This window comes from Xiphias gladius, chromosome 14 (genome assembly GCF_016859285.1).
Source record: "Xiphias gladius isolate SHS-SW01 ecotype Sanya breed wild chromosome 14, ASM1685928v1, whole genome shotgun sequence".
Taxonomy (NCBI): Eukaryota; Metazoa; Chordata; class Actinopteri; order Istiophoriformes; family Xiphiidae; genus Xiphias; species Xiphias gladius.
Window position 1 is genome coordinate 3,860,001 of NC_053413.1, and position 18,913 is coordinate 3,878,913.

Consider the following 18,913-nt stretch of genomic DNA (forward strand, 5'->3'; position numbering starts at 1 on the left):
TTGACATGACTGCATTACATTATTTCTGCAGATTTGTCAGCTGCTCATTCATGCTGCCAATCTCCTGTTCTACCACATCCCAAAGGTGTTCTAGTGGATTCAGATCTGGTGACTGGGGAGGCCACTTAAGTACAATGAACTCACTGTCATGTTCACGAATCCAGTTTGAGACAACTTTTACTTTGTGACATGGAGCATTATCATGCTGGAAGTAGCCATTAGAAGAAGGTAAATTGTGGCCATTAAGGGATGCACATGGTCAGCAACAATACTCAGATTGGCTGTGGTATTGTTGGTAAACCATGATTGATTTGGTATTAAGGAGCCACAAGTGTGTCAAGAAAACATTCCCCACACCTTTACACCACCACCACCAGCCTGGACTGTTGACACAAGGCAGGTTGGGTCCATGGATTCGTGCTGTTGATGCCAAATTCTCCTGTTGTAGCCATCCACCTCACAGTTGGATGTGTTGTGCATTATGAGATGCTTTTCTGCTCATAACAGTTGTAAAAGAGTGGTTATCTGAGTTACCGTGGCCTTTCTGTCAGCTCCAGCCAGTTTGGCCATTCTTCCTATTTCTGACCTCTCTCATCAACGAGGCATTTCCGTCCAGAGAACTGCCACTCACTGGATGTTTTTTGGTTTTTCGCACCATTCTGAGTAAACTTTTAGAGACTGTTGTGTGAAAATCCCAGTTTCAGAATTACTCACACCAGCCCATCTGGCACCAACAGTCATGCCACAGTCAAAGACATTGAGATCTCATTTTCTCCCCATTCTGATGTTTGATGTGAACATTAACTGAAGCTCCTGACCTGTATCTGCATGATTTTATGCATTGAACTGCTGCTACGTAACTGGCTGATTGGATAATTGCATGAATAAGCATGTGTACAGGTGTTCCTAATAAAGTGCTCTGGGAGTTTATACAGACTAGCTGCTTGTTAACCATCTTAGTTTAGCCCATTAGCATGCTAACATTTAGTACATGAAGTAGGTTACCACAGAGGCTCATGATAATGTGATTGGTTTTGCAGGAATTTGTCATAAAACAAAGTGTGAATTAATTGGTGAAATAAAAGCTTTGACCTGATGATGGTGCTAGATAAAAAGTAAGGGCTTCACCTTAGTGAAGTGATTAAAAAATTCATCCTGAGGGGGACATGAATGTCTCTACCAAATGTCATGGCAATCCATCCAACAGTTGTGGAGATATTTCACTCCAAGCCACAAATGTGAACCTCATGTTGGAGCTAGAGGAAAAGTCAGTATCACCATAGTAAGCAGGATTCGTATTCTGGGCACCATGAATGTCTGCTCAAATTTCAGGGCAATCCATCTAACAGTTGTTGAGACATTTCGGTGTAGAGCATAGTGGTGGACTGACTGACATCGCCACCCCTGGTGCTGTGCCACACAGCATGGCTATAAATCTGCAGAGCACATGGACTAGAAACCATATATTAACAATGTATTAACATTTACATTATCAGACTTGATGGCTTATTGAACTCTTCAATAATGATTTATTACATTTAAAATTACAGGTGACTTACTAACTTTCCCATTATAATTTATGTTAGACAAAGCATTAGTAAATTACCTATTAACAATAAAGCCATTAGTCACAGCATATAAGCCTTCAATAAAGAGTGTCATACTAGAAACTGGTACCAATAAATTTTGTGTCAGCGTTTCTAACTGAAGCTAAATTTACCAATGGGTCAGCGCTAGCATCTCTACTGCAGTAGTTTGGCATTGTGTGGCTCTTTCCATCATTCACACTTGTTGCTTTCAGGTCACAAATCAAATTATTTAACCTGAAGACCATCACAACCTTTGGAATTAAAGCAACACTTTAAAAAAAACATTAAAAACTCTAACAATACTTTAAAAAAAAAAAAAAAGAACAAAACGTTTTCACTCATCTCTGGTGGTGTTTAGCCATGCGGCTAGTTTTGGCTCCAGGTTTTGAGATATACGTACGTCTCTTGAGATTTCTGCCTCCAACCCAATGGACCTTTTTTGCCTGTTATAGGAGGAAAAGCACAGGTGTAATTAATAACATCAATGATGGCTCCATTCCATTTAAATGTACCAGTAAACCATGTCAGTTAGCCGGCATACGCAGCGGCAGGTTCCTGAAACTAGTACAGCAAGTATGGAGTGCAGCCGTTGTTAATTACGCCTGGGTTGTTCCTGCTACGTCTGGTCAAAATGTCTGCCATCAAGAAGGCATGTACAACAGTGGTCAACAAAACTTGACTTGTTCTGATGTCATTTTTCTCACTGCATGGAAAAATGACATTTTAAAGTCAACAGCAACATCTGTTTCCAGAAGCTGTGTCCCCATTACTCTGGGAAATCCACAGAACACACACACCAACAGTTTTCATAGGGATTAATTCCATAGCAGAAGGTCGTTCCAGTGAAGACTTTCTTTTTGTTTTCAGGGTGAACTGGCCAGTTAAGTTGCAATGGTCCCTTGATTGCAGTAGATTTTGCATACAGTATATTCTTCATCATTAAACTATTAGTAGTATGAGGTTAGCTGTGTTGGGTCATGGAAAACTGTCTTACTTTGTCAGTAAAAAATAGAAAGTGTGACACCTGTGTTTTTTCAACACAATTTTAACCACACTAATGATCAGTACAATTGAAGATAATCAATGTTGCACAGAAAAACAACATGACAGACCAGAGCAAGTTTGGAACATTCAGACAGAGTTTGTTGAGTTTCAACAGATTTTGAACAGCTGTAATCATAAATTCAACAGTTGTTGTCACTCAGGAACCCCTTAACCTTCGACACAAATGGGAAGAAACTGAAATAAAAAACGAAATAAAGTGTTTTAGCAAAGTGACGTTCCACCACTAGCTTCAGTGCTACATTCTCCTAGTCCCTCAACTCTGCTGGGGGGATGGGCAGCCTTTGTAATGTATTTACTTCCAAGACTTATCATGTAAAATGCTGCCTGATTACCAAACTCGTACAACTACCATTTATACCAATGTAAAACTTGTCTAAACAAACATTAAAAGGACTATTATATATAAAGGAATCCCTCCCTACCAGCCCGGATGCTGCCGACTGCAGACCTTGGATCAGCACTGACGAAAAAGAAAGACATCACAGATATGAGCTTGACAATTACAGTACGTAGGTTGAAGTAGTATTTTAACAGTGTTCTTTGGCAAAGACTAACCAAACATAACATCTGAGTAAATCATATATAATAGCTCCTGAGGCCAGAGGTCAAATATACACATGACCCATTTGTTTTATGTTTGAAGGTGCACAGAGAGCCGCTTCAGTATGACTGTGGGGAGTTGGGACCTGTTTCATCCGTCATCCAACAATTGCTTCAGATCTCGACACATGCTGCTTGAGCACACGGAGGCTTTACTACATCCTACACTGAATATAACACAGGGAAACGCAGCTTTAGTCCAGATGAAAAATGAAATCCTCCGATTTTACAGAATTGCTAGAATCATAAAATGTCGAGTTTGATAAACATGCTGCGAGTACTTACGCGCTGTCCAGAGAAGTTACAGGAGTATTTTACCGCCTTCATTATACCAAACATTATTTGTTCAATGCACACCATTCATTTCTGCACACAATCACACAGTTGGAAGCAAGAGGAAAATAGTCTCCTTGACTAATTACTTGCATCACTATGCAGGTGTTAAATGTCACAGTTCATTCGTATTCAGTTATTCAGTCATTCTCTGCTTGCCTTTGCCATTCCACTACACCCCCCTCCCCCCCGTCATTTCAGATCCTGCCACTCCCACCTGCCCCGCAGTAACCCCGTTCCTTCCCTCCTTCCTAGTCACCTGATTCCAGCACACCCACCTGCTCACCTGTTCCATAATCCCGCATTAGCTCCCTAGTACACATACCAGTCCATTTCCACTTGCCCTCTGCCAGATTGTCTACGGTGGCATCCCAGCCGTAGCTTTCCAGCCTTCATGTCTGTTTTTTGCCTCCTGACTGTTTTTGAACTTTGCATTTTGCCTGCTCCTTTTTGCCTCGATCACCTGCTGTGTTTGCTGTGCATTTCCTTGAAATAGAGGTGAATTGTTTGAACTGTTTATATGGTGTCTCTGGGTAGTGCATAGGAGACCAGTGTTTATCTGAGCTGTGAGAGTTAAATGGTACAAAGTGAGAAAAAAACACTGCAAAAAGAATGATTTAATTTCATTTCTCATCCCCTACATTTGTAGGAAATGAGTTGCATTTTTTTCATCCCACTCATCTGGTTATATTCACAGAGCTTAATCAGCTCAGATATATGTTTGTTTTTCATCTCCACCTTTGTTGTTTCCTTTAAAAGGATGCCATCTACAGTGGCATCATTTATTTAGCGGCTCTAGAGATGGCAGTGTCTGTCAAGCTGCCACTTTGCTGACATACTGTATTTCAGTCTGGACCAGCTATTGAATGGATTGCCATTAAATTTTGCACAGACCTTTATGTTCCCCAAAGGATGAATCCTAATGACTTTCAAGAGCCTCTGACTTTTCCTGTACCATCGCCATGGGCTTGACAATTCTGGTTTTAAGTGAAATATCACAACAATTGGATGGCTTGCAATGGCGTCTGGTCTCTATCTACACTGCCCTCTATAGAGGTTACACACTCTGATCAAGAGGTTGGAGTTGGAGTGCAACAGTGGGGTGGGAAGGAAAGTAGGACAATCCCATTCTTTAGACAGAAATCAATGCCTTCCACTAAGAGGTGTGAGGGCTGGTTGTCCAGGAATAGAATGACCTTTGATTCCCCTTAGCTTCTTGTGTGGTGCTGACAGTGTTTTAGAAACCTTTTCATGCTCCCAGCCCGATGCGTTTTCTGTGCTGTGCATCCAGGTGCGCCTTCACGAATGAAGTGGTGTATGACGTGGACACACGGGGACCCAGCATGGTGGGTTGCCTAATGTGTCCCTCTCTCTGCTGAGGTTGCAGCTCCTACTAGCCTATCACCACATCTGGCAACAACTTTTTCGGGATTTTGGACAGTGGGAACTCCCGTTCCATCCATGTTCCACACATCTTTTGCCTTGTATTTGTTTGTCTAGCACTTTGCTCAGGTTGTCAAAAAACTATATGTTGATAAATATTATTATCTATACCTTAATAATTTATTATTAATGCATTAACATATAAGCAGTATTTCAATGTTGTAGCTCACTGAGGTGGAGATAATCTTAACTACTTCAAATACTGTTGGTTGGTTTGATCTATGTGCTTCATGCTTCATAGGCTGATTGTGTGCTTTTTATGTAAAATCTGTAAATTAACTAGTAACTATAGTGGTCTGATAAATGAAGAGAATAGCAATATTTCCCTCTGAAGTTCAGAGAAATGGAGTATAAAGTACCATAAAATGAAAATCCTCGAGTAACATTCTTACTGCAAATAAATGAACTTAGTTACTTTCTACCATTATGTACCAAAAGGAAATATCACCACGGTCAGCGCTGTGGCAACACTGGCCAAATGTTTGACAAGTAGTGACCCAGAATGATTATCAGCTCATTTACTGTGAGCTAGTTTCCTGGAAAACCTCTCCTGGAAAAGTTTTATTTCTGTACAGAGTTGAATGGTATGAGGTCTATGTTAGCTGACATAGATAGGCAGGGGAGGGTAGCTGGACATTAATAAATGACTAAATACATTAACGGGAGACAAAATGGCTGAAAAATAAACACCCAAATTCTGCAAAATCATCTGCTGTACATATAAAACCAATGAAAACCAATAGCTTTTAGTAATGCAGTCTAGACTTTTCACATCTGCACTTTCAATTTCATTAATACACTATTAAAACATAACTTTAACTATAACAAAGGCAGACACAATGTTCATGTTGATGGATTACCTAACTTAAGCAAATTTCATGTCTCTGCATGTTGATTTTCAAAACACCTTGAAATGAGCTGAATCCAAGGGCTGGCTGTCTGAAAGGGAGGGGACTATGTTCAAAAATCTCTCGAAATCAGTCAGCAGAAATGTGAAATATGTATACTTTGTAGTAAACAGAAACACTTTAAACGACTGTTTTTACTTTGTGTTAAACACCAACATGGCTAAGAGAATATACTGTTGGTGATTTCAATGTAGAAAAGGTCTTTTCTCGTGGGCAAAGAATGTTTTAAATCAATGTTATCGATACTATATCCTAATACATCTTACAAATACTTAATCATGTTAGGAAGTCAATGTGAAATGTGTTGTTTTTTGCAGAATGGAGGAAGACAGAAAATACACAAAGAGAATGGAGCATTAGGACAGAAAGTGTATGTCCATAAGGGAGAGATTGTGTGTGTTCGTGTGTGTGAATGTGTGTGTGTGTGTGTGTGTGTGTGTGTGCAGTGTGTGCATGCCTGTGTGTGTGTAAAAGCCTCTCTCCTGAGTGCCAGATTGTTATGATAAGCAAATTACTGGTCGTGTCAGGGACATCCGCATTATTCTTAGTCCCTCCCATTCCTGCATGCACTATATGCATCACCATTTCATCATTTTAGTTCAATCCAAGCTGATTTAAAGCGGTTTAAGATGTTCAAAATAGCAAAGTTATTTTCTTTAACAGTGGAATAGTGCAGAACAGCTTAGCCCAAACTGAGGAAAAACAAAAATGAAGACTAAAACCATAAAGATAAAAAAATTGATGATTGATTGAATTGGTGATGTCACCAATTTTTAACTTGATTCCTATGGCGTAATTTGGAGAGTACATGTATATGAATAGCATTAAACTTCCCTCTGCCCTCCCTATATTAAAACTATCCCTCTATTTCTACCAGCCCCAGAAGACTTCATCCGGAGGAGTTTGCTACCTGCTTAGACTACAGGCTGTATTTCCTTATTCTTCATAGGCCCACTTCCAAGGACGATGATAAGGTATGTCCAAACTCAGGAACCATAACAGTCTCTCTGCCATGTTGTTATCTCACCAGGAACTGGGAAAAGCTGACACAAAAATACCATTGTACTAAATAGAAAAGTAGTTTAAAGATAAAATGTTGGACTCTGATAGTTGACGCTACTCTAATTAGGCCAGATGTAGAGCTGTCGAATAAGATACACGTATGGAAAGGGTCGGGGATGCTGGAGCTTTGTTACAACTGCAGCCGCAAGAGAGGTCCCTGCTGCTGTCGGTGATGACTGGCGTGGTTTCTGTGTGGCAGATGCACAGACACGGAGACGGAATTGAAATTACGTCACTGCAACGAACTTCACTGTGCTCAATATATTTTTTCATTCATTCATTCATTCATTCATTTCTGGGATTGATTTGATTTGATTTTTTATTAGGATATCATCTTTTAGCCCAACTAAGCTATTCTTCCAAGAGTCCATAAAACATCACTTTAATAGCTACAAACTGAAACGAACACAATTTGCACAAGTTGAACACTTAAAACCCACAATTAACCCCATACATTTTACAGCACACAAAATAACATTAAAACATTAAAACTGAGTACAACAGTTAAAATCCTTCATCCAGCAGGAAACCTGCCTTATATACAATGAAATACATAATCATTAACTACATATTTCTATCATCTCCCTTGCATTAAGTTAAGATATTTTATTGAACTATTCAGAGCCATTTCCCTGGTAGTGTCACGTAGTTTATTCAACCTTAAACAAGCCTACCAAGCTCTAATTTTGGCTTTGGCAAGACATCATTTGTGCCTGTAGTTGTTTTCCTATTGACTGAGTGTCTATCTCTCACCAGATCGAATATGGTGTACATTATACATAACATAAACTCAAAAGGTTTTTGTCAGTGATGTCGTTCACAGTCAACCATCCCAGAGTACTATGTTATTCAGTCAGTGGAGTGTCATACACACACCTCAAGACATTTCCAGCCACCTTATACGGTGCTGCCGGGATGACGTATTTTTGTAGGCTAACCCAGAAGTTAGCATCACCCTGGTTCCCTCAACAAAAAGCCAATGGGATTTTTCCATTGGTTTATGGATTATTGAAAAAAAAAAGGTCTGTGACAAATAAACGTTTATGATATTTACACGTTTTGTTCAGCAAGATAATGTTCAATACAATCGCCAGAAATAAAAAGGTAATGTTAGGCTATAAACTAAACTAAAACTAAACTACACCATGGTCGCATGACTTTAACGTCAGCACCTCAAAACTTGTAATTTGATTTAATGCACTTACCTCTTCTACAAAAGCCTTTCCTCTTAGAAAGTTATTGATAGAGCACAAGTGTAAACACAAAGGGGGACTGGTGAGTAGATCGATTTTTGTGTTCAACGTGATGTAATGTAATGCCCCCGATAACCTCTGTAGTCTCACTTAGCCACTTGTTAGCAACTGCCTTTTTTAAGACACTTAAAAGCATAAAAATCATGAGTTGGGTATTTACTGACGCAATTTAGGTCTTAGAATAAAACGTGCAAACGTCTTGAGCTTGTGTTAACCACAGACCTTATTTCAGGTATGTAACCAGAAAACCATTCAAAATACCTATCGACATCAGGATGAGGGAACCAGAAGTGCAAAAATGCTAACTTACTTCTGGGTTTTAGGACTCGTTCCTGCAGCACTCTATTCTGTGCCTTTTGGAGACTCCCTTTCTCACCAATAGCTGCATTGCCCCAAATGGCTGAACGATAGCTGACATAACTGCCAGTTAAGGCTCGGGTTAACTGTTTCAGTAGCTCTGAGACAAATAACCAGCTTTGCGTCTAATCGTACACGCTGTGCTAGTGATCTTTTTTGATCAGTGACTGATACGGGGAGTCCATGATAAACAATGATCTAAATGAATACCTAAAAGTTTAATAACTGAAACCTGTTCAATACATTGTGCTGCTGAACGTCCAGCTCTATAAACAGTAGTGTCATTGGCAGATACTGTAGTGCTTGACTTACGTAATATGTGTAAAAAGTCATTTGTACTGTATAAAAGTAGAGGAATGGACCAAGGCAGCTGTACTGTGGTACACCACACTTTACCAGACCTGAAGGAAAATGACCCGTTAATGAACATAGAACGCATTCTATCTGCTTGGTAAGATTTCACCCAGTTTAATGTAGTTTCTTGGAAACCATGATGCGAAAGTTTCTCTACCAATATATCATGATCAACCAGATACAAAGCAGCACTTAAATCATTGAATAAAGTCCCAACTATATTACCCTTATCCATCTGTCCCAGCCACTGGTCAGTCAGCTCCACAAAAGCCACGGTAGCAGAATATCCACTTCTATATGCATGTTGATGAATATTGAGTAAGTCATTTTTCTCCATGGAATTCCAGATTTGTTTACTCGCAACTGTTTCAAACAATTTATCAACTGCAGAGAGATTTACAGGGCGGCTATTGTCCATTGTCAGAGGTTGCTTATTATCTTCAGGAATAAGATAATAGGACAAAGTTTGGCATGCTTCCGACTCCTTGGAACATGGCGCTGCTCAGGTGACCAATTAAACAGGAAAGTTAATGTAGTTGCTATCTGCTCAGTAGCCAATCAAAGTAGTTTGTTGTCCACAAAATCATAGCCAACTGAATTTCAATCAGTAAATGTCTCCAATACATAAACCACCTCCTCCCTACACACTGGTGAAAAAGCCATAGAGAAGGTTCTATCCTTCACGATATTATCATCAATAGATGATGCACAAGCGTTTTCATAGAACTTGAGTGTTTAAATATTTCTCTCAGCATATTCACTTTAGTAACAAAGTAATCAGCAAAAAGGGTTGCCACATCATTTGGTTTTGTTGATATGTGTTCATTAGCATCAGCATTAGATGGTGGAGCTGGGACAGATGTTCAAAGCAGTCCTTGAATAATATTCCATATATTCTTTTAATCACTTTTTGCAATCCCTAAATGCGTTCTTGTAGCTTTTTAAAGTTCTGCTTGTCTGAATCCAATTTTAAATTCGATGCAACAACCTTTGCTTCATTTCTTTCCATAAAAGCCTTGCTTAACTCATCATTTATCCGGGGGGTGGATATGCTTAAACAGTCCTTTTCCTCACTGGAGCAGGATGATCCATCACCTATGTTAAGAGCTGAATAAAAAATTCAGTGGCATTATCCAAATGATCCTCAAGATACACCAATTCCCAAGGGTCCGCAGCTAATCTTTCTGAAATTCGAATAGCATGAAATTTTAAAAATATCTCTTGACAACAATATGCAGTGCTTTCTTTGGAACTCTGGTGTTCACAGTTATCGTCACAATATCGTGATTCATCCAACCCCTCAGGAATGGACTATCCTTCAGAATACTGCATTGGTAAACTGCTAAAAGTCAAATCAATACATGTCTCAATGTTCTCATTGTTTCTGATGGAAAGTCTTTTTGCATTCATAACCATTTGGTTTAAATTACAGGTCTCAACAAACCTTGAGAATTTTATCCTATTTGTATTCTTTATATCACTCCAATTAATATTGAAGTCATCCTAGAGAGGTACCTCCGTGTTTTCTTCTGTTGCTTTATCTATGCTGCTACACAGATCTTCCAAATAGGACATTTTTGATTTGGGAGGACTATAAACACATCCAGTAAGCATTGGTAATTGATGTGGCAACTGCATATGTACCCATATTACATCAGCTTGACCAACACAAAAGTCGTCCCTCCTTTGGAGGCAATTATGATTTTGAATATATAAAGCCACTCCTCCTTCATACCTGTTCCTATCCCTTCTCATCATATTGAATCCAACTAGGTGACTCTGTCCATCATTAATTGTATCACATAAATGTGTTTCAGTAATGGCTAAAATATGCACATTATTATTCATCATTAAATCAGTAACCTAATGCATCATATTAGGCAAGCTGCAAACATTAACATGTGCTAAATGTAATGCTTTCCTCAGCATTGACAAGTCAGTTGAGCTGTTTCCTACTTGACTTTAACATGTTACAAAAAACAAAGACCCATCATGAGTCCAGGGCCAGACAAACCATCACAAAGATTTAGAATAACCACGGAGTAACTTTTGAGTTCCTATACAACTGATTGTTTATGTGTAACTTGTCAAAAATCAATGAGGTACACGCATTTAGTCTTGGGTGCTCCTTTATAATTAATAATTATAATTTTCCTTCCCATATTTATCTTAGGAAGAAACTGATAAGTCATTCCAAAGGATTTATGCCTGATTTCCCTGCATTGGCTTTTAACAAGTTTGTTTTCTTTAAAATGGTCAAAACGAGCCACAATGGCTCTCAGCTTACCCCCAAATATTCCCCCATTCTGTGAATGCGAGAGAAAGTGATGCGCTTAGTTGTTTCTGGTGACATTTTTAACTGTTTAGTCATAAAGCAGATTCACAGTCTGTGTTGGGGTCCTCCGGGATTCCTGAGAACACAATATTTTCTCTCATTGAGCAACAATGGAGGTCCAGCAAGGCTTCTCTTAGCTGCTTGTTCTCCTTTTCAACAGCAGCCACCTTATTCTTAACAGTTTGCACTGACCATTCTCAGAAAACAAATCATCAGTTTGCGTCTGACTATATTCTAGGCTCACTCTGAGCTTGCCCAGTTCCTCTCTTATGACATCCGGTATCTCAAGCTTTGCAAACCCTTTATCAATGGATTGCAGTACAATTTCCACCCCACTGTATGCTCACTCCCATCACTGTAACAACACGCTCTTCTGCTTGGAGAGGGTCTGGAATCCTCATTCTCTTTTACAAGTGCTCCCAAAGTTTGATTCATCTGAGACATTTCCCTGTTCACTTTTTGATAGCTCACCCAATAGTTCCCTCCAGCTCTTAAATAGCCTCACTGGAATCCTGATTGTTTGATCAGAGTATACTCTGTAGTAATACTCTGCCCTGTAGTTTTGGGCCAGTCAGTAACTTACAATGGAAGCAGCAGAAGGTGTACCAGCAGGAGCAGGCCGGGGCAGAAGAAATCCACTCAAAAACACTTCTTTCAATTGCCATTTATAACTCTTGAAATCTTGGTAGTATGATTTATCAAAGAGGCTCAATCTGTATATTCAATTCTCAAAACATTTTTGTGAGATATTGAAGATATAGACCTTTTTTGTGTCTTTAAACAGCGATGACGTGTTTTTGGATGGATGACGAGATGGAGTTGTTGAGTCACTGAGGGTGAAGGAGCACAACCCAAAGTTTTTAGCCTCCATGGACAGAAAAGCTGATACTGAAATTAAAATAAACTTTATAGTATTAAATTAAAATTTCTGCATTTCTCACCCCTCCTCGAGACTGCCTTTGGCAATCCTCTGATTTGGATGCAGGAACTGCCAAAGCAGTCACAGCCCATTTGGACTCTTTTTAAGGTCAAGTTCCTGGGGAAATGCCAAGTGTGGTATAGACAGAGGGGGGTTGTGATGTGTTTTGGAGAAAATGCTGATTTCGAGTAGTCTGCGATACCATTAACTCTTTTAATGTGTTTAGGAGTGTTTTTCTGCTGTAAACTTATAATAGTGATCTATTTTGTAACAGATAAATCACTGCTATAAGTTAACTGATTTCCTAATTGTTATTAGCTGGAGTAGGAGAGGCTAGTAACTTTAAAAATAACAGGAAATTGAGCTTTTCTCAGGAGTTGAGACCATGCTGCCACTAGCAGACTAACATGCCTAAATTAAAGGGGAATTTCACCACTGGAAAGGGCGCGGTTTCATAAAAGTAGGTCGCCTTTGTAGTAGATGTGCAATTATTTTTGAAATTAAAATATATGAATGTCTGAATATTTCTTTCTAAAAGACATCAAGCATGTGTGAATATGGTACCAATGTACATACAAGATAAGTTAATTACCAAAAGGCCTTAAATATTAGCAATCAGCACTTTCAGTATGACCAAACAACCTAGCCACCTGCCGGCTAGATGATATATAAAAGTGACTGAGGTGGACAAACTACTGTGTGTTGTGTCTTAATTAAATTAGAAGTTATGGGGCATCCCCCGTGTCAATGTTTATATAAAAAGGAAGAAATAGACCTATCCCAACTTATTTTACACTACAGACTCATGTCAGTCATAATCAGTACAGAAACATTCAAATGAAGTTTCCGCTTCCTTTTGGCTTGACATTTTTCTGTCTGCACAATCATGGCAATGAAGACTCTTTGACCCAGTGGTTGCAGGGTTGCTGAAAGGGTTCTGGCAGGTTCTCTAATATCACTATTTCTAGCAATTTATCGAGGATTTTTGGTCTAACTACCGTCATTCAATGAAATAAATTTCTAACATTAGAAACGCTACTCACTGGAAAAAAACTCTTATTCAGTGAATGACCATGTCCCTAAAACATGTACATTATTAGTTTGGGGTCCCTGGCATGTAAAAGATTGAGAATCTTTGGTTTCCTCTAATACTCACACACAGCAGGGCTGTACAAATCAGAGGTATTGAACATGAAAAATAGAAATTTAAAGCATCACAGCACAACTATATGACTATAAAGATTAGGCCTTTTGCCACAGCCAACATCTATTTATTAATGTCGTTATTTATTTATTTATCTACATTTTAAATACATAAATATGATCATTTAAAACGTGTTCGTACTGATACAGGTTTCTGGCTTATATTGAGTTATTTTATATTTCCATTAAAACTATTTGAAATAACCCCACAAAATCCAATTTGCACTCACAGTTTGACACACCGAACCACAGGCTAATTGACGCAGATATATATATTTTTCCATCCCTAAATTAGAACTCAAAGAGAGCTTCACATGGGTATGGCGGGGTCAGTGACCGCGCACGCCGCCTGTTTATCTGTATAAGAGGTCCTCGGGAGCGCGCCCCCCCTGGCCAAGGAAGGTGAGCGAGTGTCTGGAGGGGAGGACTCGGGAGCGCGACCAGCCGAGGGATCGATCGGATTAAACTCGATTCGAGTGAAATTAACACAAAGGAGAGAAGAGCAACGCACACTAGTCGGCGAGGTTGCGGATGCGAGACACGCCGGAGAAATATTTCATGAAAAACGTAAAACTTGAACTTTTTTTCCTCTGTTTATTTATATTTCAAACGAAAAAGCACCACGGTGGATTTTTTTTTTTTCAAGCAAGCGGAGATACTAACCCTGCCAACAAGGAGTTGATTTGATTAAAAAACCCGAAGTGACCGAGCTTGTTGGGTAAGCTAACAAATACCCCCTTTGAATGGCTGAATTTAAAATTTCGATAAGAATTCAGTCCAAGTTCGATGGTTTCATTGCAAACACTGTTTCTGAATTAAAACAATTTATATTCTTTCTGAACAGTAAGTTTTCCATACTTTTTAAGCGCTGTCGGACTCTTTAATCCGCCGTGCGAGTTGGGTTTTCAGCCGGATGGACGTTTCATTCAGGTCTAACTCACTGGAAAGATTATGTTCAGGGTTGCTGGGTTATTTACCTTCTGTTTTATTTTCTCATTTCAGCAGAAAGTCATTGAAGGTCCATGTAGCTGCCATGCCGACATGCTAACAATAGCAAGTTTAGCTTTGCCACCCGCTGTATCGCTCACACACATACACACACGCACAACAGTCCCATTAGTCAGTTCAAAAGTGGAAAGAAAAATTTCCAGTACAACACGGAGAGCGTCTCTGTTTCTGAGTCAGTTTCCCCGACAACTTGTTGAATTTTGTAATACGAAATATTGACTTAATTCTGTTTTAGATTGTGAGTGTTAGCCCTGTTAGCTAATTGTGTTGAAGCTTCTCGGAGACACGAGGTGGCTCGAGCGCAGAGGTGAGTCACTGGCCGACTGAATGAGCGGAGCTCTCTGAGGGAGATTCCCAGCGGAGAACACTTGGCAGATACTGCTTAAAACGCTTCGCTTGGGTTGAATTATAGTGTTTCCATATAAAAGTATGAAAAATACTTGTATTTCCACCTAATAAGTGTGTTTTTGTTGGAAGGGGGTAGTGTGAAGTGTACGTAGTAGTCGCTAGTTTTATTGGACGGAAGGGACAGCAGTGGAGGAGAGGAGGAGGAGGAGGTGGTTGGGGGGGGGTCTGTGAGGCCAGGCGGTCATTCCTTACTATCGCGTTTTTCAGGTTGTTTCTAACACGATCTACGTTACCGAAACCCTTCTAAATGTGCGAAAAAGACACTCAAGCTGGTATGGAGCTTTGGAGTAGAGAGGAAGGGGTTTTATTTGAAGAAAAACCGAGATGAGCGAGTCGTTCCCTGGTCCGGAACGACGTGCGAAATACCGCTGATAGGCTAATTAGCTGTGCTAGGCGCTGGAGGTTAGCCCAGCGCTAGGACACAGAAGTTCAGCTAGCCTGCTAAACAATTCTCATCCTCATTGTGTAACCCCCCCCCCCCGGCTAACTACTAAGCTGCTCGGGGCGGCTATAAGTCGGTGCATAGCTTTCGGGCAAGGAAATTAACTTTACGCATCTTTGGTTTCACAATTTGCCGAGGTTAAAAAAAAAAGTAAGGGTACATATTCTCCATAGGTATTTTCTGAGTTTTGGCTTTTGTTTTGACAGCTAGTTTGTAATGTTACATTGTAGTCGGCGTCCGAAGTTTGATAACGACGGCTACACTTGTTACTCGGTATGGACGGGAGAAAACGCAGCCCATAACACCTGCCGATGCTAGTAACGGCAACACATCCTTACGGGATACACAAACTGCTGTTTTTTAAAGTCTGACATTATTGCGTGCTTTTCTTGTGCTGCCGTCTTTCTCCATAATGTGTTCTATAATCAGTCAACTTGCATAATGGTTGCACTGTCGCTCTCACACAACTTTGGCTGCGCTAAAATTACTGGGGGGGGGGGAAACGCAGGCGTTGTGTTCTTAAAGCGCGCACACTCGTTGTTATTCATTCTCACATGGTGGTTTTATTCACAGTCTGACACATTCAATGGACATGTGCTAGTTCGTTATTTTTCCTCCTCCTGTCTGCCTCAGAGCCAGGAGCTGCTACCCCCACCACCTTCTGTCTGCGAGCCAAGATGGCAGCTAGTCATGTTTAGCAGGCCACAGAGGGAGAGATAAGAGGCCCCGTCCACACACACACACACACACACACACAGCACACAACAGATGTTCAGCACTATTTGGTCTCTCTCTGCCTTTTCTTGTGGTTATAGTTGAGGCACTCTTTCCCCCTTTCAGCTTCAAGGCTGCCTTGATTTGTTAGAGAGGCAGTTGGTCTAAATTAAACTTCGCTGGAACCGGGACTCACGTTAAATTTCCCCTCATGTGATCCGCATATAGTGACTACTCAATCTAATTTTTGAATTTTAGACATATATTTGTAATGGCTTTATTAGGGCAATTTACTGGTAGTTTTATTATTTTTTGAAGGAGTCTGTTTTTTGGCTTAAACTCAAATTGACTGTTCTGGAAGTTGTATTTGTGAACTTGAAGTCTCTTGTCTTAACTTTGGCTGGAGGGTCTTGATGTTAAAAAAAATCTGGTCCTTTGTTCCTTTTTTAAAAATTGCAAGTTTTTGTTTTTCTTGTGTGCCCCATACCATAAGGCCCCCTGAAAGATGTACATGTTTGTCATGCCAGTGCCCATCATGCTGCCTGTGTACCTGATATGGCCTCACACACAGCCAAGGAAATCCCTACCACCTTACACTGCAGGTCAGATAGGAGATAGGTCAGATAGGTCACCACGTGCAGTAAATTGACTTTTACCCTGCAAAACACGACATTAAGATTTACCAGTTAAGATTTCACAGAAGGATACAATTAAAATTCCACTGTACTATCAAGCACTAATGGTTGTTCTCCACACATATGCTCCCATTATCTTATCTCAACACAGTCAAACTAACATTTTTAATTGCCATATAGATATAACCATTCAACTACATAATGTGGTTTTGTTCACTCACTTTATCTTATGGAAGAATGAATGTTAACCTTGTTTTGGGATAGGTGTCCATCAGTGTGTTGTGACTCTGAATAATCTGCCCCCTGCTGTTTTGACCTATGAATCATTAGTTTGATCAGTGTTGGTTTTTTGACAATTTCACCCATGATGTGCCATTTTCTATTCACCTTTTAAGCTACTCTCACTGTTTTCATGATGCTTCCGAATTGCTCAGAGCAAGAGGGCTAAACTTCCAAAGTGGAGGAAGCAGGACCAGATGAGAGGCCGAAGGCAAAATAGGAGTGTGGTTTGTATGAGAGGATGAAAAATCAGTAGTACCTGTACTGGCATGCAGAGAGTACTATAAATTGTGCCTGACAACACTGATAATGATGTGGCTATTTAACGTATTTGTCCAAAGCATTTTACTCCTTTGCATGTTATCCATTAGTGTCCCTGGTGGTTATCTTTTGGAATCAAACACACACTGTATATAATGACTTTGCTCTTGTGACTGATTTCGGCTGGAAGTTTTTTGGCAAGCAGCTCGTGACACGATTTGTTTATTTAGTTAGAAAGCAATGGCTGCAAGTTTTTGGGAAAATCGCAGTCATGGTTGTCGGATACTGGTCTAGGGGTGATACAGCTGTCTGGTTTGCATACTTTGTAGCAATTGTTGTATTTATGAAGTTGCTGCAGGTTTTACCTACTTCCTTCCTGAAACTTTTCCATACTGCAGTTATTTTTCTGGTCAGACATTAGACTTGAAAGTAATCACAAAAGCATTCCCTCACTATGGTCAGGCAGAAACTTGTATTTTGAGGGTGGATTACACCGACCACCAGGCTTAAGGCCAATTTTGAGCTGACATATTGTTCTTTCAGTAGGGTAGACAGCACCTGGTGCTGCAGTGCTCATGATGGACAGATTAGTGTTGAAAGCCTGGTGTTGGGTGTCTGAGCCAGAGTACTGGTGTTTGTTAGGGTGGCCATTTTGTCTCATATCATCATGTGTTGTGGATGGAAGCCCTGTTAGTGGAGAGCGAAGTGGTGCTGTTGTTTGTCCCCATCATTTTGTCTCTTTCATCTTGACATCAGTCGCTCCACCTCCACCCCCTCACCCACTCACTCCCTCTCTGCCCTTGCATGAGCTCCCTCCTCTTCTTTTTACTCTTCATTCTCACCTTTTCTATCTCACTCATTCTCTCCACATCTTTGTTTGTCTGTCTGTTTCCTCCCCTCCCCTCCTTATCTCTAGTCCTCTCATTTCCTGCCAAGAGGTTAGCAGGGGTCTTTAGCACCGGGGTGAAATTCAAAACTGAGTGTCATGACTGTCTCTCTCGCTATCTCTCATCCCTCCCTCTCACCTGTCATTCCCTCTGCCCCCTTCTTCTCCTTGTCTCCCCCATCCCCCTCCTGCAGCAATGGCCTTCTGGACCAAGTGCTGTGCCTAGAAGAGAGGCTGGTGTTAATATAGCTCTCAAGTGTTTGTGTGTGGGCTGAATGTGTTTTTCTGTGCGTGTGTGTGTTAGAGGAGACAGCCTGTCAGTACATCTCTGACCCATATGTGTGCATGCCTTTTAATCTATCCTTGACCTCTCCCAGTGTTGATGTATGGCACATCCTGTTTTTCCTCCTCATCCTTTTGCTCTCATATGCCGTCTAACCTCGCTGCTGCTGGAAAATAAATAAGCAAAGTTAAAATCCAGGACTCTCCACTGGAAATATTTGGGAATTTGTTGTCATCCGCTGGCAATAAATCCCATCACATAAAAAGTATCATTGCCACAAACATCTCATAAGTTTCCTGGCGCATGCTGTGGTTTAATGGCACAGTTGTGGCATCCAGGCATACTTCCACCTCTCCACGTTTTCTATCTCAATTTCTCTCCCCGAGTGATTCACGTTGCTGCTGAAAGGTTAAGTGTTGCTTGCTTGTGGAATCAACATCCATTTAGGAAGATGGAGATGGATGCACAGTCGGAGAGGGGAGAGATGGGTAAAGACAGACTAATGTTAACCACATGCAAGAGAAAATGTGTGCTTCTCCCTATAAATGTTCAGTAAACTGGTTCCCATCACATCTC

At 40.4% G+C, this 18,913-nt stretch overlaps 1 protein-coding gene across 1 annotated transcript in view; it reads left to right on the plus strand.

Moving 5' to 3' along the window:
* Positions 1-13,820: 13,820 nt before the first annotated feature.
* LOC120798912 (chromodomain-helicase-DNA-binding protein 7-like) overlaps positions 13,821-18,913 on the plus strand; it is a 32,843-nt gene continuing 27,750 nt past the window's right edge. Inside the window, exon 1 of the mRNA XM_040143704.1 lies at positions 13,821-14,139. The gene's annotated coding sequence lies outside the window, so the exon portion shown is untranslated. The remainder of the gene's footprint in view (positions 14,140-18,913) is intronic.